Source organism: Poecilia reticulata, chromosome 9, assembly GCF_904066995.2.
Source record: "Poecilia reticulata chromosome 9, P_reticulata-male-v2, whole genome shotgun sequence".
In the NCBI taxonomy this organism is placed as follows: Eukaryota; Metazoa; Chordata; class Actinopteri; order Cyprinodontiformes; family Poeciliidae; genus Poecilia; species Poecilia reticulata.
The window spans coordinates 9,141,104-9,164,981 of record NC_088838.1 but is presented as its reverse complement, the minus strand read 5'-3'; the positions used below and the strand labels follow the sequence as shown (position 1 = coordinate 9,164,981).

The window sequence follows — 23,878 nt, the reverse complement described above, 5'->3', positions numbered from 1 at the left end:
ATTTTACTGACAAAAATCCGGAGGCAATTCTTGGAAACGAATCGACACGTTCACCATTACAATAGCCAATTAACTTTGGAATAGCAATGAGTAATAAATTAACTACCCGTCTGTGTCACATTAAAGGGATAGTTCAGATTTTTTCAGGTGCGCCTCTCAGCAATACACCTTATATAGACCTCTACACGCTGCGCTGATTTAGACGTATTGTGTCTAGATCAACTTTAGTTTTTAGATTTTAGTTCTTCTTTCTCTGGCTTAATGCACCTGAGTCAAATGCTAGTTCTTTAGCAGGCCTCTGCAGAACTGCATGACAAACTGAGAAGGTAGATGGACCTTTTTACTCGTCCTCATCGGAGGAGAGACATCAAAACCTGGCTGGACGTGGCCGGACGCTTACCCTGCAGACTGAGCAAAGCCTCAAAGTGGTCTTAGGTACGAGATGGAAACAAAAGTCTAGAAGGTCCAAGAATAAGGCAACAAATTCTGAAAGCAAAATGAATAAATTTCACCCCTTTGTGGGTTATGTTAATGCAGCAGATATATCTATTTGCTAAAAACTTCTTCTTTTGTTTGTTTTATAGCTAAAGCGCAATGGGATGGGGGTAAAAAATAAACCGATGTTCTCATATTTTAACTGCAATGGATGGAGACAGAATCCATTTTTTATCCAATGCAGGTGAGGAACACGGATTTAATTAGCGTTTTAAAAAGCATTAATTTTAGAGTAGAAACCATATAAATATGACAGAACGCATCCTGGCCTTACATATCATTTGCATATCATTATTTTCTTTCTTTGTGTTTTTGTTTTTACCCTTTAATTAATCCCCTTTTTTGCTCATAATTAAATGTGCTGATTAACATCTCAGTTATTAAAGGAAAGGGGAGGAAATGCATGTTTACGATCGAGAGCCGCCAATTTTAAGTGTCATCTGAATGTCTGTGGACGATTTACAAATTGTTCACGTGTTTTCAACAAACAAAACAACAACTGGGTCACATTTGGTTCATTTACATAACATTCACATTCAACTATGAATGAATAAGGACAACATCAATATTAAATCCCCCAGAAAAGCCAAAACAAAATTAAACAAATTTCATTTTGTGGATATTTTATGATTTTGCATCATGTGAAAAAGATTATTTTTGTTCATTTAAGAGCTAAAAATGGAGAGAACAATGACATACATGAATAATTTTTTTTCTTTACTGCCAGAGGAAGACAACACATTTTCTATCTAAAACAGTTTAATATTTCAGCTGCACATGGCAGAATCACTTCCCTTTGAATGAACAAATTCTTCATGTACCTTTTGAAGAGGGAAGCTGCACTTGTTTCTTCCTCAGAGGTTTTCATGTTGCTTCCTTCTGTGGCTCTCGATGCAGCGCCACCAGAGGTGAGGGTTGAGCAGGTTTTCCAAAGGGTTCGGTTCACTTGATGCGAACCGCACGAGTTGAAAGTATGACAAATGTTGCAACTTTGGTCCCTAATCGCACTAAGACTACTGGGCAAAAAAAAAAAAACAGCTCAGAGTTCGATTGCACATTCACACGGACTTTCTAGTCCAACAGTTCGATTAAAGCAGATTAACAGGCCTGGTGTTTAGTCCAGGCACCCTTAATGAATAAAAACACAGCACTTTCCTCATATGGGCATTAAGACAGCTAATACTATAATACTGTATGTAAGAAAATCCAGTCAAATATTTAGTAATAAAAGAGTGTCAGTCATTGTCACAGCAGAACTCGTGGCTCCCTCTGTACTGTAGATGGCTCCCTGGTGTAAAAAGAGAAAATCTTTTTTTTTTTTTTTTTTTTTACTAAATCCCACCTTAAGGGCATCCCTGAAGCAGCTGCATGTCTCGAGGGAAGCCTTCGTCTGAATACGCCTCAGAGACACGAGTTTGAGCTTCATTACATTCCCTCTGCTGAGTTCACTTCACTGGTGACGGTGGATTTAAACAGGCTGGAAGCCAGACGGTGATGATGTGGTGAAAACTGGGCATGCTGGTGCATCTTCACCCTGTTGCAGATGTAAGGAAGTCAGGATGAAATCCTAATTAAAATGCATCAGGAAGTTTGTAAGAGACTGGAAATAATCGTGGTCTGTTTTCAGACAGCTTGGTGAAGCTGGAAGGACGTTTTCTGGTTTGTACTATGAAAACATTTAAGTTAAAGAGTCCCACATGCTTTAGTTTAAGACGTCTAAGTAACAATCCAGTCTCAACTTACTGAACTAATGAAAGTGTTTATTAATTAGGCTTCAAACAACATTTCTTTTTGTAATTTTTTTTCTTACTGCAAAGAAGTAAAATGAAAGAGAGGCCTTTTTGAATTAGAAGAAAAACAAGAATAATGTTAACAAAATAACTACTAAACAGTTCAGAAAAGTGATGCCTTAAAGGGATCTGCATATCTCTCCCTGTGTTTCTTTAAAAAGACTGAAGGAATCTAGCAGCTTTCATGAATAAAAGGCATAAATTAGGAGACGAAGCAGAACAACAAGGATCCATATTTATCGGTGGCTAATGTAATAAAATAGAACTACTTTCAGGAAGCTTTTTGGAGCACAGAGTTACTTTAACAAATGGCATTTTTAAATTGTACCAGGAGAAATGTGCATCAGAGTAACTGTGTGCACTGTTTTGCAGCCTCCAGCCTCTCAGAGCGCCCCTCCCTTCCATGTGCGGCTCCTCCAGACTAGCGGCAGCAGCACTTAACAAAACACCTGGTGGAACTGCTGAGCTCAAAATACAAACTACTTCTGAGCCCGGCTTAATGGAGGAGCATCGTTGTGATATCTTGTGGTCGGAAAGAGGAGGAGCTTCTTAAAGAGACGGAGACCAAATTTCAAAGTCAAATTTCTTTCAAGTTATGTTTGATAATGTGCAGCATTTTTAGAACAAACAAAGGTAACACAGTTTGACTGTGTTTTAAAATGACACTGTGTGCCTGGAAAATAATACCACCCCTTTAAATATTCACTAAACACACGGCTGATTTCAATCCCAAAAACAGGGTTAAAGAGAGCATGGTCTAATTTATTAAGGCTACCGAAGTGAGGGTGGTAAACAAGTCACAGATGAAAAAAACATGTTGTCAGTTCTATATAAATATTTGTTTTATTTGGATATAAGTTCTTATTCAAATGTTAATTAAGTGATTAAAGATTTTAATGTTGGTTTCACAGATTATCCTGCATGGTTTAAAATGATTAAGCTGTCGCTGAATGCTAAAACAGAAGTATTTTCTGTTAAATATTTTAAAAATTCTAAAACATGTTTCCAAATGTTTTATTGATACCTCATCAGGAATCATCAACGGTATTTGTTAGTCCAGGAGCAGCAGGCATTTGTTTAAAGCAAAAAAAAAAAAAAAAGTGCAGTTTACCCGGCGGAAAATGACAGCTTGTTTGCATATTTCATTATCCATAAACTCAACGTTCTGTAAACTGAATAATGAATTTTTAAATAAATTGCCATGAAAAGAATGAATCAACTATAAATGACAACGATTAGAAATAAACATCAAGGCATGTATAAAGTCCCAAACTAGACTAATTAAGAACACTCTTCATGCACATCAGACATGCATCATCATCATTATCACATATAGACTCAACACATGGACTCATCTGACACAAGATGAAGAAGAAACACACACGCACACACACATCAATTACCCATAAACCTTTGATGAGGAGAAAGTTAGAGCTTCTGGCATGCGGCCTCCCTTAATGGCATTAATTTTAGTGAATCAAAAAATGTGTATTAAATGAAAGAAAACATGCATATTTTGTGGATGTAAACTCTTTGAAGTTTTGCTTCGCTTTTTGGCGTTCTCACCTTTCTCATAGTTCAGGTTCACTGGGATGATGGTTGCAGACGTTCGCGTCTCACATAAGGGTTTCTGCAAGTAATTAAAGACCATTTTAAAACCAACTACCATTTTACTTCAGGACAATGTAAAAATTATTTCCATTCGTATAATTATCAATTTAAAAACAAACTTACACGATGGCTCCCGTAACGGAGAAGCTTGTTGTCAAAACTCAGTAAGAAAATGATGAGTTAAATCCTCCCCTGGGTTGAATTTCAACCAAACTAAGTGCTTGAGGTTTAGAAATAAACATCAAGGCATACTCATAAATGCTTTATGACTATTGATCTTCTAATCATGCAACACTGATATAATACATCTACAGTATGTGGGATTTTAGCCATTTTGAGCAGAAATAAATCTGCTGTTCCGTTTTGAAGTTATAAATGTTGTTTTAGTACGTGTACAAGAAAAAGGGGAGAGAGCCTGTCCTTTCATGTTGTTTTCAGATACTACAACGTAGTAAGTTTTTTGTTGTTCAAAACAAAACTTTATTAAACGGTAGAAATAGACACCGTTAGTGTCCGTTAGTGTAAATTACTGTTGAAATCTTTCATGTATGGTTGCATTGCCGGTATGTATTAAGTTTGTAACTTTGTAACATTGTTTCTGTCTAGCGATAGCGCTCTAATGTGTTGTTTTAAGGTAGAGTATGTTTGTTATGTTAATTAGATGCGAGGTTATCGCGAGGTTATCAGGTGCGCAATTGGTAGCCTAGAAGTACGCATATAGATGTGATGATCGGTAGAAATTGAATGTAGTGTATTTTATGCTGCATATGATCGCATATTTACTGTATTTTTTGTCTTGATTTCAGTTTTACCCTTTTAATTGTCATTAAACCTGCTGACAACGTCCTTCGGTCTTCAGAGTCGTGACATGAGAAAGGCGTTAGAAAGCCTTTGCATCAGACATGCACCAGTAACGGCACAGTAAAACGGCAGCGTCCTCGCCGAAGAAGATAACGCAGTTGTTATGAAGCAGACCACTACTACGCCTTAACGCAGCACGGCATACAGCAGTGATTCTGCGAACGTCACCTAGTCAACGTCGCCATGTCTAACAAGACGTCATCCCTTAAGACCCGGTCCGAGGCTTCCAGTGCAAAAAGTCAAAAGCAGATCTGAATTACAGGAAGGAAAAAGAAATACCAACTGTCCTCTATCCGTTTGTCCAGGGACAGTAGCAGAATGTTTTATTCATGATAGTCAGATATATGCTGTTGCTTGCTCTTCTATAAAGTCAAAGCCAGTTCATTGAACACAAGTAAATGTACTCCTGTTGTAGTTTCTGAGAAGCATCCCTAAATCGGACCAGCTTTTCAAACTGAAAGCTCAGATGTGTGCGTTAGGGAGGTACGTAGGGAGGTGGTGACCTGTAGGATGTCATGTTCTTGGGGCGTGAGCCTTTTCCCTCAATCGGAACGGTGAAAGGGGGTGGGGGCTGATAAGGTGGAGCATTGGGATCGTCATCCTGGTAGACTGAATACTCCTCCAGCAGATCCTGGTTGAGCAGGGTACTGTGGGGGCCGGCCATGTTGGGGTAGCTCTGCAGCAGCCAAGGCAAGAGCAAAGGCGGAGGCAGCCAAAGCCCGTCTCAGTTTTGCAGCTAAAGAAATTAACTTAAAAGCAGAAAAAGCCAAAATTGAGGCATCTATTGAATTTCTACAAGAAAAGGATGTAGCTTCAGCTATTGCAGAAGCGGAGGCATTAGAAGCAGCTGTTGCCACACAGATAGAAGCACGCAGCAACTCATGTTCTTCATTAACAGATGACCGTACTGAGCAATATGTCATCAGCCAAACTAAATTTGTAAAAGAAGAGGAAAATACTGATTTTCAGCAAGCAGAAGAGGAAAATGCACTTCAAAATAAACCAGAGTTCACTAACAAAGAGTTATTACACTCTGAAAAAGATGATTCACGGCAAGTTCCATTCTGTCCTTCCTGTTATCTCGACAACTCCCAAAACCCCCCAGTCATTACCAGGTCTCCACATACTAATAAAGATTTCAGACCCAACTGGTCAAATCACATAGAAGAATCTAACTTCTACAATGCTAGACCCCCACGCCAAGAGTCTCGAGACTCTAATGTAAGTGATTTTATTAGATATTTTGCTCGTCGTGAAATAGTAACAACAGGGCTTCTCCAGTTCAATGACAAGCCTCAAAACTTCAGAGCTTGGAAACGCTCCTTTGAAAATGCCATAAGGGGTTTGGATCTAACAGCAAGTGAGGAGATGGACTTGATGTTAAAGTGGCTCGGAAAAGAATCTGCTGAGCAGGTGGAGCAAATTAGGGATATACACATCAATAACCCAGTCAATGGCCTCAACATGATCTGGAGCAGACTTGAACAATGTTATGGTTCGGGTGAAGTGATTCAAGATGCACTTTTTAAAAGAATTGATGCATTTCCAAAAATCACGCCCAAAGATTACACAAAACTGAGGAAGTTTAGTGACCTGCTCATGGAAATGCAGTGTGCTAAAGAAGAAGGAGACCTCCCTGGTTTGGCTTTTCTGGATACAGCAAGAGGAGTAAATCCTATTGTCCAAAAACTTCCTTTCTACTTGCAGGAAAAATGGATTACAGTAGGAACTAACTACAAACGCACAAGAGGTGTGCCGTTTCCACCATTTAATGTGTTCGTGAACTTTGTCACACAAGAAGCGGATGCTAAAAATGATCCCAGCTTTAACTTCGTGTCATTGCTTGATGTTTCCAAATCAGACAAGCCACCTTGGAGAACAAACAGACAAAAAGAGATTTCAGTGCACAAAACTGATGTTGTCTCTTACTCAAATGCAGATAAGCATAGATCTGAGAACAAAGCTGTGGATAGTGACAGGATTTGCCCCATTCACAAAAAACCTCACTCTCTCTCAAAATGCAGGACATTTCGTATGAAAACACTGGACGATAGGAAAATGTTCTTAAAGGAGAACAATTTTTGTTTCAAATGCTGTGCCTCATCTTCACACATCGCAAAAGACTGTAAAGTCAAGGTACAGTGTTCTGAGTGCAGCAATGAGAAACACTGCACTGCTCTCCACCCAGGGCCAGCTCCCTGGCTAAGAGAAACTGAACCTGCAGTAGAGCATGGCGGGGAGCTTGACTCCACAGAACTAGAAGAGATAACTTCCAACTGCACACAGGTTTGTGGCATGAATAAAGCAAGAAGATCATGCTCTAAAATCTGTCTTGTTAAAGTGTATCCAGCAGGCAACCCACAACAAGCAGTAAGGCTCTATGCTATCCATGACGAACAAAGTAACAGATCTTTAGCACGTCCTGAATTCTTTGAAGTATTTAATGACTGTGGACCCAGTTCCCCTTACTCACTTAGGACATGTGCTGGAACTAAAAGTACAATGGGAAGGAGAGCTACAGGTTATGTAGTGGAAGCCTTGGATGGCTCAGTCCACATTCCACTGCCTACTCTTATTGAATGCAAAGGCATCCCAAATGACAGAGATGAGATACCCACACCCAGTGCAGCTATGCATCACAGACATCTGAAGTCAGTAGCTCACCTCATCCCTGAACTGGACTCTAAAGCCCCTATCTTAATTCTCCTTGGACGGGACATTATTAGAGTTCACAAAGTCCGTAAACAGATAAGTGGACCTAACAACGCACCCTATGCACAAAAATTGGACCTCGGATGGGTCATAGTAGGAAACGTGTGTGTTGGTGATGTTCACAAAACCCTTGCAGTAAAGACTCTGTTCACAAATGCCACTGAGAAGGGTCGTCCTACAATGTTTGAACCGTGCCCCAATGTTTTCAATATAAAAGAGAGACATTGTGAGATTCAAGTTCCATTCAACTTCAGCACCCAGTTTGTGGACAGCGCTTGTGAACCAGACCACTTAGGATGTAATGTATTCAAACAAACCAGGCATGACAATTACATCTCACCTTCCATTCAAGACAAAGTCTTCTTGAAGATAATGAAAGAAGGACTAACAAAAGACAATGACAATAGCTGGACAGCACCTTTACCTTTCAAACTACCGCGCCAAAAGCTCCCTAACAACAGACCGCAGGCCCTGAAGCGACTGATGTCACTTGTTCGTAATTTTAAAAAAAATGAGGAAATGAAGGAACACTTTGTGACTTTCATGGACAAAGTATTCAAAAACAAACATGCAGAAATTGCCCCTCCACTAAAAGATGGAGAGGAATGCTGGTATCTGCCACTATTCGGTGTTTACCACCCCCGTAAACCCAAACAGATCAGGGTCGTCTTTGACAGCAGCGCCAAATACGAGAATGTATCACTGAATGATGTGTTGTTAACAGGACCTGATCTTAACAACTCTCTGCTAGGTGTTTTAATGCGCTTCAGAAAAGAAGCTGTAGCCTTTACAGCAGACATTGAACAGATGTTTTACTGTTTCAACGTTCATGAGCAAGACAGGAACTACTTGCGCTTTCTGTGGTTTCGCGACAATGACATTTCCAAAGATATTGTGGAGTATAGGATGAGAGTCCATGTCTTTGGAAATAGCCCATCACCAGCAGTGGCAATATATGGCTTGCATCAGTCCGTTCTACACAGCGATTCGGACAGTGATCCAGAGGTGATACAGTTTGTCACACGGGACTTTTACGTCGACGACGGACTCAAATCTCTTCCCACCATTGAAATGGCTGTGTCCCTACTCCAAAGAACCCGTGACACACTTGCAAAGTCAAATCTCAGACTGCATAAAATAGCAGCCAACAGAAAGGAAGTGTTAGAGGCATTCCCTACACCAGATCATGCTAAAGATCTAAAAAACCTGGATTTTGAAGCTGATTCATTCCCAATGCAACGCAGCCTGGGCCTCCTTTGGGACCTAGGTAGAGACTGCTTCACCTTTCAAATACCAGATGAGAAAAAGCCCTTCACAAGAAGAGGTGTGTTATCAACAATTAACACCCTTTATGATCCATTAGGTTTTGTAGCGCCTATCACTATACAGGGAAAGTCTATTCTACGTGAACTCACAGTTGAAAATGGAGACTGGGATGCTCCATTACCTCCAGAAAAGGAAGAGTCCTGGACTCTCTGGAAGGACTCGCTTAAACAACTATCTAACCTGATTATTCCTAGAACATACACAGACATTTCTCCCTCAACAGCCACAAAAAAGAGTTGTGCGTTTTTTCGGACGCCTCTACTAAAGCAATAGCAGCAGTGGCTTATCTAAGAGTGACAGATGCAGAGAAAAACTGTGAAGTAGGGTTTATTATGGGCAAGGCGAAGCTTGCACCACGCCCAGATCACACCATACCAAGACTAGAGCTTAGCGCTGCAGTATTGGCAGTACAGCTTGCAGATCTAATCACAGATGAACTTGACCTCGAACTAGACTGCACTATATTCTACACAGACAGTAAAGTAGTCTTAGGTTATATCTACAATGAAACTAGGAGATTTTATGTCTATGTCAGTAACCGTATAACTAGGATCCGCAAATCTTCTCAACCAAGCCAGTGGCATTATGTAGCTAGTAGTCAGAACCCAGCGGATCACGCCACTCGTTCTGTTCCTACATACCAGTTGCCCTTTTGTAACTGGTTCACTGGCCCCAGCTTCTTACTCCAACTCCAAGAGTTTCCAAATGACTCCTACGATCTTGTGGACCCTAACATGGACTCAGATGTTAGACCTCATGTAACTACTCTCCAAACTACAACTTCAACCAGGCAACTTGGTTCTGAAAGATTCAGTAAGTTTTCTACTTGGAGATCACTTACCCGTGCTCTTTCAAGACTACTACATGTCGTCCACAACTTCAAATCACCACCAAATACAAACAATCACTGCAGTGGTTGGCATTACTGTGAGATAGGACTCACTGTGGATGAGTTTAAACAAGCTCAAAATATTGTGATTCGAGCAGTACAACAGGATGTGTACTCTGAAGAGATCAAGTGTGTACAAAAGCATGAGAACTTACCCAAAAACAGTCTTCTTAAGAACTTAGACCCTTACCTGGATGAAAATGAACTCCTCAGAGTAGGTGGTCGTATCACTGACTCAAACTTGACTCATGGTGAAAAGAACCCACTTCTAGTTCCAGGCCACCACCATGTTGCAGTTCTTCTCATAAAGCACTATCACAGTCAAGTTCATCATCAAGGTCGCTTGTTCACAGAAGGAGCTATACGCTCTGCAGGATGGTGGATAGTGGGTGGCAAAAGAAAGGTGAGCACAATCATTTACAATTGTGTAACCTGCAAAAGACTTAGGGCTCCCTTGAGCACACAAAAAATGTCAAACCTCCCTCCAGACCGTCTTGCAACGGACCCTCCATTTACCAATGTTGGCTTAGATGTGTTCGGCCCATGGTTTGTGTCTTACCGACGTACCAGAGGAAGTGTGAACCAAAACAAAAGGTGGGCTGTCATTTTTACATGCCTGAGCATTAGGGCAGTTCACATCGAGGTGATAGACTCACTCGACACATCTAGCTTTATTAATGCATTTAGACGGTTTCTGGCTATAAGAGGACCTGTAAAAACTATTCGTTCTGATCGGGGTACTAATTTTGTCAGTGCATGTAAGGAACTGAAAATCCCCTCAAACTTGGATAATGTAGCTCTACAGACCTATTTAAAGGAAAATGGATGTACTTGGACTTTCAATCCACCGCATGCTTCCCATTTTGGCGGGTCATGGGAAAGAATGATAGGCCTGGCCCGGAGAATTTTAGACTCTATGTTTTTCAAACTCAAGACCACAAAACTCACTGATGACGTTCTCATCACCTTCATGGCAGAGGTGTCAGCTATTATAAATGCAAGACCTCTTGTCCCAGTCTCTTCAGATTCAAGTGACCCTTTCATCTTGACTCCAGCTACTCTTCTTACGCAGAAAGTTATCCCTCTTCAGGCTCCAGCTGGCAACTTTACAGCTTCGGACATTTACAGACACCAGTGGCGTCAAGTGCAGCACCTGTCAAATGTCTTCTGGGACAAGTGGAAGAAAGAATTTCTTCCTACTCTCCAGCCACGTCGCAAGTGGCAATCCAACCAACTTAATGTGATTTTAGGAAGTGTCGTCGTACTCAAAGACAGTCAAGTACCAAGAAATGAATGGCCTCTTGGACTTATAACTCAGGTGTTTCCAAGTAAAGATGATAGAGTACGTAAAGTAGAAGTTAAGGTAGCCAAAGCAGATGGTTTAAAAAAGTTTGTAAGACCTATCTCAGAAATTGTAGTTTTGGTTCCTTCATAAGATATTTTTTTGCAAAAACCCAATTTGTGGCGTTTATTCACGCCAGACGGGGAGTGTTCCGTTTTGAAGTTATAAATGTTGTTTTAGTACGTGTACAAGAAAAAGGGGAGAGAGCCTGTCCTTTCATGTTGTTTTCAGATACTACAACGTAGTAAGTTTTTTGTTGTTCAAAACAAAACTTTATTAAACGGTAGAAATAGGCACCGTTAGTGTCCGTTAGTGTAAGTTACTGTTGAAATCTTTCATGTATGGTTGCATTGCCGGTATGTATTAAGTTTGTAACTTTGTAACATTGTTTCTGTCTAGCGATAGCGCTCTAATGTGTTGTTTTAAGGTAGAGTATGTTTGTTATGTTAATTAGATGCGAGGTTATCGCGAGATTATCAGGTGCGCAATTGGTAGCCTAGAAGTACGCATATAGATTTGATGATCGGTAGAAATTGAATGTAGTGTATTTTATGCTGCATATGATCGCATATTTACTGTATTTTTTGTCTTGATTTCAGTTTTACCCTTTTAATTGTCATTAAACCTGCTGACAACGTCATTCGGTCTTCAGAGTCGTGACATGAGAAAGGTGTTAGAAAGCCTTTGCATCAGACATGCACCAGTAACGGCACACTGCTGTTGTTATAATTTATTCCTCATAAGAAAATGCACTTTCTTTCTCTCTGTTTCAGACAAAAATGTAAGAGATGGTGCGTTTTTAATATTTTCGTTTGCACTAGTTTGTGCATATTACTTGAATTTGCAGTTATTATTAAAATAATCTAAAGGTTTTCATCAGATGTCCTAAGTTTTTCCCCCTTTGACCTAATGTGCTCTTCTCAAAGTTGTGAATCCAGTGCTACGAAACACGTGTTCATCTGGCTTATGTAGGACAACTGCATAGGAAGACAATAAGCTCAAGGTAGATAAGCAGTAATGTGACAGGAGGAGTATGAGAGTCTAGTTTGAGAAAACACAAGAGATTTAAGAGGATTTATCTGCCTAGAGCCAAAAAAAAAAAACTTTTTCTCCTGCAAAAGTATAAAAACGTTCCCTTACATTCTGCATCCCTCACCATGAAAGTAAATACTAAACTTGAACGATATCATTTATTTATTTGCTGTATTGTCAGATGAAGCCGAGGAAGAAAAAAGCAGGATGCCATCATGGGCTAATAGACCTGCTCAGGCCTTCAGACACAGAGGTCCACAGACGATTTTCCAACAGCCAGATTGTAATCCTATTATATCAAGCACTCTGCTCAGACAAATGAAATCATCTGCTGCAACTGGAGAGAGGCCAAGCTTACATAAATGAATTAGGAAACAGATTCACTTCCAGCCCCCCTCAGTGACTGCACCTGGATTCCCTAAACATAAAAATTGTATAATTTAACTGATAAGAGCCTCTAAATAAATTGCACCAAAATTGCATTTGATTAGAATGGGTCTATTTCTTCCTCTTTTTTAGTTTTTTCCTCCCTCCGCTTTAAAATCTGTAATTTAGTGGTCTTTGCATACAAACTCGGTTAGGAAAAATTAAATGAAGTAGCAAAACGCTGTTTTAAACAAATCTAGTGTAACCCTGTTAACTGGGACCAACAATTACTCCCCGTGGTTTAACTTTATGAATCTAGAACCCTGATATTTACCAGTATGTGGGCAACAGGCTACGGCATAGATTTTACTATTTGATTACAGCTAATGCTTTGTGTCTATATAGACAATTGCAACTTGGCTGTAAAAGTTAAATTACTTTGAAAAACAAATAATATCACAAACTCAATTTGCTGCAAGTTACCTAAAGACGTAGACTTAATGTATATAGCTTTACAATGCAGTGAATCAAATTAAGTCACCTATTAAACAAATCCATACAACTTTAATTCATTCCCCCAATTTAGTTGCAGAATAAAATTCTATATTTCTGCAGTCATAGGATTTAACTGGTCAAACTATGGAAACCAGCCAACTAGCTTATATTTTCACCTGATAGACAAAAGCACAAGGATCTACTTCTGTCAGAGACGATCCGGTGTAGGCAGAGGGATGATAACAATTGTATAAAACAGCAAAATGCCCCTAAGTTGATGGAGTTTCTGCAGGATTCCAACTCATGACAACAGATGAAGTGATGTCTCTTTAAAACTCCAGCTCTTTCTGAAACTCTGCCTTCAGGACGTCTTCACGACATCGCTCCTCTGTTAACCCTTCAACTGCGCTTTTACCACTGAGGAGTAGCTCGTATAATGAGTACAGCAGAAGCGCAGTCACACCAGATGCTTGCTAATTGCTGCTGCTAGTCTGAAGGAGCAGAGTGGGGGAGTCGCTGTGAGGCAGGAGCTTGGAAACTGCAGCTATGAGGAGAAGCTACGTCGTCAATGGCACTGCTCAGTCCCACCAAGTGTCCTGCACAGCTGAATGGTTGCCGAGGGAGAATCAACACTCCAGGAACGCTTTTAATGAAGGAACATCATGACATGATATACAGCTCAGGTAGAGGTCAATACAGAGCTACCCCGTTAAAGAAAACCAGACGTTCTTGTTCCATACATCGAGAGCGCGCGATCGCAGACGGCCTATACTAACAACACCAATGAACTCTTCTGTCCTTCTGCCAGGTGCAGGGCCGCCGGTGGCAGGGGAGAGGAGAAGTCCCCTTTAACAGGAGGAGACCTCCAGCACAACCAGACTTTTGAAGGTCAACCATCTGCCGCGTCTGCCGGGAGTGTGAGGACAGGAGAGAAGAGGCACACATCCACAGCACAGATGGCCTGGGATGCAAGAAGAAAATGTAAGGATACAATCCAGCCAATGAACAGAGAGGAGTTAAGAAAGGAGCTCTTTGTATTTGGAAGCCCCCCTAGCACTCTGTAATGCGCTTAGTTTTTGTAGATGTCTACCTTAATAATAATATCTGGAAACTGGTTCCATGAGGCCGTCTGAAGACAACAACAGGCTCTTCATCACTTTCCTCCTCTGCATTATAGAAGCTGCAGTCTGAGGGTGAAGATCTGCACTGGGATTATCTCTACGTACGACTAGTTTCGTATATGATGATGATTTGCCAGCAGCACTTTCACATTCAGTTCAATACAAATTCAAAATTGTTTTATTGGTGTAATAGGAAAATCAGATGTTGTGGTGGATGTGGTGAGAAAAGCTTTATGCTATATTTGAGACAACTGGACAGAATGTGATCTGCCTGGCTGAATCTCATCACTACTTTGTGCATTTAAAGAAGACTAGGCCTGTCATGATTGAGGTGTGAAGAGAACCCAAGTGCAAAGACAGATTGTGGTAAAACTGAATACTTTGATAAAATAATGAAAACCTGCAGCAGAAACTTTACAGAACAGAGCAGGTCAAGGATTACAGGCAATTGAAATATTTTTCCCTGATTAGCCTCACTGGTCATTGGTTTGCTTGAGGCTACATAGCTGTTCAGTCCCAACCCCGTATTTCTTCTTTACATTGTGCTTGTGGAAATGCACACTAAATAATTAAATTAGGTTAAAAAAAAACCTGCCCCAGGTTGTAGTGGCTGACTCTACAACCTCTGTCCAAAGCAGCACTCAGTTATTAACATACACTGTATGAACATACACAGAGTAGACAAACTATTGTGACGTTTATTGTTACCGTTTATTCAGAACGGTTAAATTATTGGGAAGTGTTACACAAAGATAACATCAAAAGAGATCGTTTATTGATCATTGAGCCTGTTTCTGCTCCTTTTTCATGTTTTGATCGGCAATCACGATCTTTCAAAAAACGTCTCCCAGCCACATTTTGTCAAGGTAGATATTCTCCACTAACAGTTTTAAATGCAGTTCTCAACCCAGTCAATTTTGTCGTTTCACCAGTCTCTGTTGATGTTATCTTCACATGATGCTTCCCAATAATTTAACCGCTCTCTATCCGCTCTGAATAAACGGTAACAATAAATACCTGAGTGTTGCTTCGGATGGAGCTTGTAGAGTGAGCCATTACAACTTGGGGGGCAAGGTTTTCTTTTTTTTTTTTTTCTTTGAACCTAATTTAATTATTTAGTGTGCCCTTTGAGCACAATTACAAGTAAACACAGGAATAAAACAGCCCTCCTTTCACTGTCACTATCACTTGGACTTCTGAGAGTTTTTCTCTTTGGTCAAGAGGATTAATCATTAATCATGAGCGTTAACGCCGCTGTAGCCAAAGCAGTTGTTTTCCTCCTTTTGTCCAGCAACACGCAACTGTACGAAATCTGAAGCAATGACCCCGGGGGTATTACGTTTTAATGGTGTTATTACTGTGTACGAGTACAATCAGTTCATCAGCAGAAAGAGGAGATCATTTCCAGCGGCTCGGCCCGGTTTAATGACCGTCCCTGGGATGCTGGCGCAGCAGAATAAGAGCGTGTACCGGCGGACTGGTGACATTTAAAACCATAAACAGCTCCTAATAAGATGTGGATGTGTAATTTACATAAAACCCCTTCACTGAGCAATCCATCTATAAGGAAAAAAACAAAGCCTGATGTATGAAAACATTCAAATGTAAAAATCAATTGGTCCGTTCGTTTTCTGTTTTATCAATTTAAAGAAAATGTACTTCAGACGTTCTCTCGTCTGGATTTCTTTTTGCTTTTACCAGCAAGCTCCTCTTGGTTTCCAGCATTTCTGCTGCTTCATTGTAATGCGTAACAATGTAGTTTTACCGCAGGGCGAGGTGGTCGAGATCCTGTGATGTATAGCTTCAGCAACACCCATCCTGCGACATCATTTACTCTTTGACACTTTCACGGTTGTCGGGCCACAAGTAATGATATCTGATGGGTCAAGCTGAAATTGGACAGGTGAGACGGTATGTCATCTTGACATAAGGACAATGGAAATGCTGTTCGGATAAGAAACTATATTTATGGGGCTTTTTTTTACCAACATTTTGAACAGAAGAAGAAAAAAAAAGAAAGAAAACTAGTCTGATGAAAGAAACACGTTTCTGTGCGTTCATATGGAGGAAACATATGTGAACATTTTTAACCAAGAGCCTAGATATTTTTGAACAAGAAAGAGTAATCACTTTGGAAACAAAATTAAGTAACATCCGTTAAAAGCTGTTATTTAAAGGGGCAGTGTTACGTAAAATTGGCTTTTTTTTAGCTTTACACCGTGCAGTAATGTTACATCAAAAACAGACCTGGAGTGTTGCTCTCTTTCTTTCATGCGTGTTGAGAAACTTTTGAATCTCCCGTGGCAACCATTCCTCACTCAGTTCCTCCAGACTAGCAGCAGCAAACAGCTGATTGAGCTGCACATCTGCTGAGTTCATCATGTGAACTATTTTATCACTCGAGCGTTCCTCAGGATGTTTGTAAAATGGAAAGGCTTTGTTGAGCTGAAGGCAGAGTGTCGGAAAGTACAGGAGCTTCTTAAAGAGACAGGGACCAATTTCAAGGCGTAAAATTGCCAAGTTGAATTTCGTTTAAGTCGTTTTTGACATGTACTGCCTTTTTATAGCAACCGAATGTGACACAGTTGTTTGATTTTGCTATAAAATAGGTACTATGTGTCTGGAAAAAGCACAACGCTGCCCATTTAATAACATTCATAATGTTTTAATTTAAAGCCTTCAATAATTGAGTGTTTGTTAAAGGAGCATGACTGACACTGAAAATACAAAGCCTCTAATTTTGGTGCATTTATAGAGTGAAGGGGGAAAAAAATCATCATCCATGTCAAAAAGAGAATTGTTTTACTTATTGGCACTTCATAAAATGTACAGAAACAGATATTTTTTTTTTTTTTATTTGAAGTTTGTTTGTGAACTTTTAATTAGCGATCCATTCTGGTGGTCCTTGAATGTGACCATGATGTCACACTGAGGCCTATTTCTGTTAGCCAGCCTTCAAAGATAAAGGACATGTCATTGAAGTACAGCACATCTGATCTCCTTTAGTCAGGATTGACATTAGTTTTTAAAAGAAATAGCTTGACTTGACTATAATTAATTTTTTATTTATTTTTTTTAAGTGTGACAAACGAGGACAAGGACGTTAAATTTAATCCAGCAGACATACTGAGGAGGATGAGCAGGGGAGGTAAAAAGCCCAAACGCTCACAGTGGGGCATCTTACTTTCTCCGTGGCGGCCATTTATTTTTCAGGTTTTTAAATTACACAGAATATCTCTCCTGTTGTGCAACATTGCTATGAGGCTGAGCTCCAGCCCAGTTGGATGAGACCGTCCCGCCCCCTGCTCTGAGCCGGACTGATTAGCCTCGTGTCAGCCCTTCTGGGTTTGGGTCCTGACCATTAGCAGGTGGCTTATTTGTTCTACAAGGTGTCCATGCGGAGCAGTCAGCATCTTCGGTCAGCACAGATGAATCATGTCTCACGACATGCTCTGTTGATTCTACGCTGTGGGTGGACGGCGTTTTAAGATGGTAGCCACCATCTTTACAACTCCGTATCGCTGCTTGTTAAACTTTGACAGACTGTACCTTTAACAGTTGCCTTGAAAACAGTCGTACGTGTTTCATCAAGGCCTGGGATGACGGGCGTTGCATAACAAGCAGCCCTACTGCTTACTTGCCCCGGTATAAAGTGGCAAGACGGAAACTAATCAGACCAATCTTTGTTTTTTTTTCCCCCGGCCAGCATAGAATCCTGCAGCCTGAGCTCCTGCTGCTGCCTTGTTCCTGTCACTCTTTTAAGGTGATAAATGACTTTGTGATGTATGAAATGAATTACCTTGAGTTCTGTGAGACAGGGAGAGAGAAGATCTGTGCGTGGGAGCCGGAAACAGATATCCTTGAGATTTTTCAGGAGAGAAAATGTTCACAAAAACGGAGATGGATCCGTTGAAATGACGTTGATCTGGATCGGTTGCCTGCTGCGTCTTCACACCACGTGTGTGTAGTTAAAACTGACACGCCTTGTTGAATCAATTTCAACAGTAAAGCTGGAAAATGCTTTGGTATCAGCTGCTGATTGGTCAAAAAAAAAAAAAGATTATCTTTTGGATGACATATTTTGAGATGTATTTTATGACATGGATAAATTAGTATGCATACAAAGCTTATAGAGTGCTTTGAAAAAGTATTCACACCCCTAAAGACTAAACATCAGTGGAACACACAGTGAAATACGGTGGTGGCAGCATCATGCTATTGTGATGCATTAATTTATTGGGCAATAAATAAAAACAGAAAATCTGTTAGAGGCTCCAAGCAACTTCAGACTGAAGCGCAGGTTTTCCTTCCAACAGGAGATTAAAACATGTTTAAAGGTTAAAGGGCAACGGCTGGAGGCCCCCGTTTCAGATAAAAGCATAGTTATGTACTTGAATGGCCCAGTCAAAGCCCTGAAATATTTTGTAATCTGTGGTAAAACTTGTAAATTGATGGTCTCAGAGAGATCCCATTGAATCTGACTGAGCTTCAGCCATTGTGCAAAGAAGAAAAGACAAAAATGTCACTATGGAGGTGAAGACTTAAAGCTGTAATTGCAGCAAAAGATTGTTTTACAAACTATTGAGTCAGAATCTTTCAGATTCAGGTTGGGACTCACTCAGAAAAGTGAATATGACCTTCAGTAAGAAGAACAATGTTGGTTAAATCAAAACATTACTTTAACCCTAAATCTGCCAGCGCGTGAATTTATTATTTTTATTCCGTGTTGATCTATCACACCTAAAAGAAAAACACACATTTGAAATTTGTAGGTTTAAATCTGTCCAAGCTTTGATAGAGTTCAAGGGGTGTGAACACTTTCTGAAGGCACGTTAAAACCATGACAGTGTGGATTTACAGATTTCTCTCAACATTAAACCTCAGATTAATTCATGCGTTTCTACTCACCATCAGGAATCCTCCTCCCCTGTCCCTGGTGATAAAGTGTTTTGGGAATGTGTGGTCTGTTTCTCTTCATTTACAAAAAAAAAAAAAAACGGTGTAAAAAAGAAACTAATAACTGGCTATTAAAACCCTAATTATATTTTTATGCTTCCAAAGGAAAAAGAAGATATTTCAGCGGTACGCGGCGTCCCAGACACACACCCACACATGCACACACACACACACACACACACACACACACACACATACAGAAACAGGCACAAACAAAACAGGCTGAACAAACCAAACACATTTGGCTCGAGAGCAATAATGCACAAGCACATACAGACATGTTTCGCTCTGTGGAGAACACACACACACACACACACACACAATCCTCCCACGTTTCAATTCTTCCCTTCGATTCTTGAACAAAATGAGAGAAGAATGGCCCCGAAATCTGGAAATCTGAGGTTGAAATGAATGGCTACACAGAGATGTGTGGGTCATTTATAGTGTAATAAGTTCTCTCACATAAGGTTAGAAATATTCTGATCGGTATTGTTGCTCTTCGGAAATCCATTAAACCGTCTTGATTCCTCTGTGTTTGTGTTTGCCTTCCTGGCTCGGCCAAGACGGGAGCAAGCTGGGAGATCAGAGATCCAACGGTTTGTTTGTTTGTCTGTTTGTTGAATACACAGCCGTCCCGAGGCAAACCTCGAGAAACCCGCCGGAGAAGAGGAGAACAGGTAAGAAAAAAAAAAAAACATCAATGTCTTGGTATCTGGATCATTTTCTGTAAGACTGCAGAATTTGTTCTGGGTTGGGATCTTCAGTGGAGGAGATGGTGGTCCACCTCACGGAAAACCGGATTGTCTGGATTAGAATGTAATAAATCCAGAAGTGGCTTTTTTTTGTTTGTTTTTTTTACTTTCTGCACTTATGAGCTGAAATTAAAACACATCATCCTCCCTCTAGAGTTTCAGGATTTTATTCTCTCTCAGAGTCTTATTGACGTACAGTGGAAACATCCTGAAGGAATCGCAGAGGGCACGACCATACCTTACTGCCGATAAGGAAGGTGGAGGGAGAAAGTAGCAATAAAGCCAAAGTAAATCCCTCTGATACCACTTGGCAGACGGTTGCTTGATATACCTCAGCCTGGATATTAAAAAATCTCGGATGAGCCGTCCAGCTGACAACTTAATCCATTTAGAGTCACTAAGTAAGCAGCAGGAGGCTGACTCAGGGTCAGCGTACACAGAGGTCTGTCATTTCTCGGGTGCAATAAGTTTATCTTTGGCAATCCATATTCCACAGACTTTTAAGACTGAGAAACAGACAACATTTGGAAAAAACTCCCCCCATACAGTTTGATTCAACAAAAAAACTGAAGAGGATCTCTGTTAGAATCTGTTAAAGATGTGTCATATAAAATTAAGCTTTTGTTTTAGCTTTATTTTATGTTTTATAATGGTATTCCCTCCCAGCAACGAGTAAACAGCTGGTGGAACCGCAGATCTGAGCTCATCGCACAAGCTACTTCTCAGTGACGGCATTATGGAGAAACATTGTCGTCATGACAATGTTTCAACAGTAAAGCTGGAAAATGCTTTGGTATCAGCTGTTGATTGGTAAAAAAAAAAAAAGATTATCTTTTGGATGACATATTTAGAGACGTATCTGCATATATATACGTCTCATATTTTGAGACATATATATATATATATATATATATATATATATATAGTTATGTTTATATGCAACAATATACAGTAATTGTATAATTTCACGAACAAAACAGAAAAGTATCCCTAAATAAAATAATAAACCCCGAGTGTAAAAACTAAATTCTTGATTGACCAATTTCGTTTTCAGCTGGGACTGATGGATATATAAGACTAATAAGGATTAAATGTGGAATATGTGTCAATTACGGGAAAACCATTAAACTCTACACCGTTTATGTGCTTCAGAGACTGCAAACAAAAACTGAATGCGCACACAGTAAAGGCAGCAAAAACAGATTCTTCTTCCAGCTTGACTTTTTATTGGTAGAACATCAAAACTGTGTATGTACACATATTTAAATGTCCAACAGAGTGATATACTGCAAAGCTATAGACTGTTCCGTGAGAAATGTGGGTTTTTGAGTGAGTGTTGGAGCCATTTTGGAGGCCATCAGTGGGACTGCACACCAGAGCACTCCCTTGTGACCTTCACATTTCAGAGCCATTGGCTGCATTCATCTTCATCACCATTAGATTTGAATAAGAATCACCGTCAAAAACTTGCTGTTGCTGTGTAAAGGCTCGAAACGGGGTCATCTGTTTTTGTCGTGAAGACACAACCACTGTATAGCTTTGCATGTATTAAATGCAATTATAAACGGAACGCACAAACACGTTTTTCCTTTTTTAGGTAGAGTAACAGATCGGCAGATTTATGCAAAAGTCGATGTGAAAAATGGCTGCTGGGTTTGTGCTTTCCCCGAACATCAAACATCCCCCCGAAAAACTCCAAAGTCATTCAGCTGGTAATGTTAGCTCATGATGACTCATGTCTTGACAGAGGCATTCATGGTAAATTTATTGAAGCTTTTCTGAAAAATATCAGCTAAGATGGGAATTATTGTCTGTCTGTCTGCTGACTTCACACCAACAAGAACGTGACAGAGAGAGATGAGAGGATTCCTGGTGCTGCCTCCTCACGAGGGGCAACTGGAACCTGACTGCAATGTATGAAAATCAAATAGTGCCATCTTCTGGGTAAAGTCACGTCACCTTTTTTTTTTTCCTTTTTTTGTTTTTCTTCTTCCCCCTAACTAACTCAAATGTCAATTTATCATAATTTTTTTTCTGCATGAGGTGGATTTATGTAAGACTTTGGAAAAGGAAGAGAGAGTCTAACCGTGAAACATATAATGAAAGAGAATAACAAGTCGGTATGCAAATGAGAATGGATGCAATATGAAACATAAAGAATGACTAAAAGCAGAACACAGGATGCAGCTGATGGGAACATATGTGCAATTGAGGCCGAACATACATCTGTTTAATTACATGGTTCTCAGCCCATAAAATACACATTTATTCTCTTAAAATATATATATATATATATATATATTAAGACAACATTAAAAATGCTCGTTTACATTGATGGAAGTCGGAGTCCTTTTTAATTACCAACAAGTCCAGCGGTACTCGAGGACCAACATATTGTTGGAGCATGTGTGAAGCAACAGGCACAGAAGCCTGCTGCATGGCTATTGAGCCAATAGCCCGCTCCAGTGTTCCCAGGACTGCCGAAGCCATCTGTCAAATGAGAAAACATCAACACTGTGGTATAAACAGGGCTCTTTTGAATCACTTAAATCTGCCCAAGCTAGACAGAGAGTCTGTCATACACAACTGCACGAGTATTTAGACTTTTTTTTTCCTTTTTAAGTACAAATCTTGAAGCCTGATCAGATAAAGTTTAACATTGTCAGTGCAACCCTGTTCAGTTTCTGAAAGTCATTTCAAATGTATGTGTCTTTTTAAATAAGTTATGTTCTGTGATATGCATCCCATGAATATGTGCAGAGAAAGAACATTTTTTCTCCTCAAAGTGACAGATCCACCATAAAGATGAAGAATGCAATTAAAATTTGATATACCTTCAGATGTCTCCTTTGGCCTAGATTCACTTTTGTTCAAAGAGACATATCACATCACATAAATTTCCGCTTAGATCGGTCATGTGTCACTCTTGATAATAGGAAAATGTAACAATTAACAACTAATAGAAGATACATTATTGTTGTCTGCTGAATGTACAGCCCAGAAGATGAAAATTCAAAGCCCGCTGTTTGAGGGTGTTTCAGGTGATCTGAAGGGAAATCCTATGTCGACTCCACACTGCCCTCCAGTGGTTACAGTTTGTATTTATCTCAAATTGGTGAATCTTTATTTTAACCACTGGAGGACAGTGTATATGGAGAGCCATTTCAGCCAAAATTAAATAAATAAATAAATGGGTGAAATAAATAAAAAATGAGTAAAATAAATCCATAAGTGTATAATCCTAATGAAAACTGAGTTGCTCAGATAAAGTAAACTTAGGAGCTATAAACGGAACAGAATATTCATGAGTCTTATAGTTATTATTTCTTACTGATGTCTGTCTGCTTAAGATATTCATATACATAAAAGAGGCGCATTGGCGTCCAGATGGCACCATACTGTGAGTGGCAAGTTTGAGGAAACAAAGGCAAAAGGCTACCCAAAGCTATGTTTTTTTTTCAGTTTTATATAATTCAGGAGTACTCAAATTGTTTCTAAATGCTAAATGGTAGCGTAATAGCAGCTCATTTTAAAATATTTTGTTACTTTTGTGTTTTTAGTTCTGTTCTGATGTTTACCAAATGAATCCTAACCTAATAGGAAAGGTTTAGTTAGATTTATAGCTACCAATGTTCTGTTTCTTTATAAAGTGTGAGTTGGCAGGTAAGTAGATAGGCAGAATATGATAATTGTAAGATGATGATGATTATCACTACTACTAGTAGTAGTAGTAGTATTACACTTAATATTTTTTTAGTAAAACAAATTAGCAGAACTAAACCTGGTCTAGCTATCATTTGTGAAGCTAAATATTTCTGATACTTTTGGAGATTAAATAGGTCAGTTTAAGAGACATGTTGAGCAAACTGACTTTATTTTTGTCAACATTTCTGTACATAAAATAAGAGTATATATATATATATATATATATATATATATATATATATATATATATATATATATATATATATATATATATATATATATATATATATATATATATATATATACAACGCCAAACTTAGAAGGTATTTAATTATGAAAACCATGTTACCTAGTCTGGGCTACGGACTTTCCAAAGTGGCTTTGCCACTTACAATATGGCGGACGCGCTTGTCTACTCCTGTCGT

At 39.5% G+C, this 23,878-nt stretch overlaps 2 long non-coding RNA genes across 3 annotated transcripts; one reads left to right on the top strand and one right to left on the bottom strand.

Annotated features, from left to right (window-relative positions):
- Positions 1-1,368: 1,368 nt before the first annotated feature.
- Positions 1,369-4,851, bottom strand: LOC145552764 (uncharacterized). Its single transcript, XR_014088858.1, has 3 exons — positions 4,020-4,851; positions 3,852-3,915; positions 1,369-2,029 (listed from the first exon to the last, which is right to left on the bottom strand). It is a non-coding gene; the product is annotated as an uncharacterized LOC145552764 (long non-coding RNA).
- A 2,131-nt stretch (positions 4,852-6,982) lies between these two features.
- On the top strand, positions 6,983-20,558 carry LOC145552763 (uncharacterized). Of its 2 annotated transcripts, XR_014088857.1 has the most exons (4): positions 6,983-11,382; positions 13,285-13,602; positions 13,728-13,900; positions 15,811-20,558. It is a non-coding gene; the product is annotated as an uncharacterized LOC145552763 (long non-coding RNA). The 2 variants fall into 2 exon arrangements; XR_014088856.1 differs by having other exon boundaries at positions 13,285-13,900.
- The last annotated feature ends 3,320 nt before the right edge of the window (positions 20,559-23,878 follow it).